Source organism: Psammomys obesus, unplaced genomic scaffold, assembly GCF_907164565.1.
Source record: "Psammomys obesus unplaced genomic scaffold, mPsaObe1.curated_primary_1811, whole genome shotgun sequence".
NCBI classification, from domain to species: domain Eukaryota; kingdom Metazoa; phylum Chordata; class Mammalia; order Rodentia; family Muridae; genus Psammomys; species Psammomys obesus.
In genome coordinates this window covers 4,109,747-4,112,002 of record NW_026586662.1, presented here as the reverse complement: position 1 = coordinate 4,112,002, position 2,256 = coordinate 4,109,747, and the positions used below count along the sequence as shown (strand labels likewise).

The 2,256-nt window shown below is 43.5% G+C and overlaps 1 pseudogene; it reads left to right on the top strand.

Annotated features, from left to right (window-relative positions):
- The first annotated feature begins 1,422 nt into the window (after positions 1 to 1,422).
- LOC129672859 (60S ribosomal protein L5-like) lies at positions 1,423 to 1,970 on the top strand (annotated as a pseudogene).
- The last annotated feature ends 286 nt before the right edge of the window (positions 1,971 to 2,256 follow it).

The window sequence follows — 2,256 nt, the reverse complement described above, 5'->3', positions numbered from 1 at the left end:
TCCTGGCTGTGCCCCCCTCCCTCGTCTCCTCCCATCCCACCCTCTTTCCCTCTTCTCCCCCTGTGCCCCTCCCCTAGTCCACTCATAGGGGAGGTCTTCCTCCCCTTCTATCTGACCATAGCATATCAGGTCTCATGAGGACTGGCTGCATTGTCTTCCTCTGTGGCTTGGCAAGGATGCCTCCCCCAGGGGAAGGTTACCAGAAAGCCTGCCGCTGAGTTCATGTCAGAGACAGCCTCTGCTCCCCTACTATGGAACCCACTTAGAAGATTGAGTCTATGGGCTACATCTGAGCCAGGGTTTTAGGTCCTTGTATGGTCCTTGGTTGGGGTATCAGACTCTGCAGGGCTCCCAGGGGCCAGTATTTTTGGCTCTGTTGGTCTCCTTTTGGAGCGCCTGTCCCTTCCAGATCTTTCTTTCTTCCCATTCTTTCATAAGATTCTATGCATTCTGCCCAAAGTTTGGCTATGAGTCTCAGCCTCTGCTTTAATACCTGGATCAGTAGAGTCTTTCAGAGATACGTTAACCAATACTTTATACCTTAATTTTCCATTCATGAATTTCTTCTTTAACATCTGGAAGTCAGCTTTTCATTCTTTGTTTTCTATTTTTCTTTGGAAGGTAACAAAAGCTGTACAATGGCTGAATAGTGGCATAAAGAATATATCTGCAGTGCAATCCTGGAGACCATAAATGGGAAAGCATGTGAATGTGAGATTCAGTTGAGAATCTGGAGAGGAAGAGGTAATCCAGATTTCCTAGGTGTATTCTTAGAGCAGCATGTGAGAGATTTCATATACACCGAAGATACAAATGAGAGATTTGTAGAGTTTGGAGGATATAGCCACCTACCTGCTCAGGCTCGTAGGCAGCCACAATCAATGAGCAAGAGGCAAAAAATGGATTCCTCCACTGGTGAGGAAGTTCAGTGGAGACCTTAACTTTGGACTCCTGGCCTCCATATCATGAGAGAAAAGATGCTCATGGTTCTAAGCCACTAGGGCTGTGCTGGTTTGTTACAGCTGCTTTATGTCTCAGCAAGAAGAATAACACTGTTTCTCTGCCTTAGAGTCTGAACTGCCAGTCTCAGGGTATAAAAGCTCAGAGTTAACTTATTCATGTCCAATGTTCTCTGAATATTCTTATTCTCTCTCTTCACTTTTGTTTCAAAACAGGAAACACACGATTTCTGTTCCACAGGATGAGTTTGTGAGAACTGTCAAGAATAAGGCCTACTTTGAGAGATATCAAGTGAGATTTAGAAGGCAACAAATACACCCAAATACAGGGTGATTGTTTGTATAACTAATTGAGATATCATGCGCTAGATTGTGTAAATCTATACAGAAAGTTATATGATAGACTTTACAGCATATGCATGCGAATGAACAAAATACAATGTGAAAGTTTGTCTGACCGATTATGCTGCTGGCCCACAAGCTTCTCAGTAGGTTTGGTATGGACCGGATCTATGAAGGCCAGGTAGAGGTGACTGTATATAAATGTGGGAAGCACTGATGATGGTCAGCCTGCTGCCTTCATTTGCTATTTGGAAGCAGGTCTTGCTCGAAGTACAACTGATGATAAAGTTTTTGAGGTCTTGATGGGAGCTGTGGATGGAGGCTTGTCTACCCCTTACGGTACCTGGTTATGATGCTGAAAGCAAGTGCAGTGCCATAGTCCTTTGGAAGCGCATCATGGGTCAGAATGTTGTAGACTGCATGTGTTACCTAATGGAGGAAGGTAGAGATGTGTATAAGAGACAGTTCTCTCAGTACATAAAGAACAATGAAACTCCAGATGTGAGAAGAGATGCTAAGAAAGCTCATGCTGCTATTGAAGAGAATCCAGTACAAGAGAGAAGTGAAGAAGAGGCAGAACCCTCCCAAAATGTCCCTTGCCCAGAAGATCAAGTTCCTCCAAAGAAGACAAGCTTCCTTAGTGCTCAGGAATGGGCTGCTGAGAGCTAAAGCAAATTTATATGAAGATTCTTTTTTTTTTTTAATAAAGACTAAACTCAAGTAGGAAAGAGAAAGAGAGATAGATAGAGAGAGAGAGAGAGAGAGAGAGAGACAGCCTTCCCCCTGTTGCAGGCTCTTTTGTGTGTGTGTGTGTGTGTGTGTGCACACGAGCAGTTTTTTCACACTTCATTTTATCCATTGTTACCTCTTTTTTTTGATGTTATGATCCTTTGACCCCAATTACTGCTAAGTCCAAGGTGAAGGAACACCTTCCTTGTTTTCTTCTGAAGTTTTA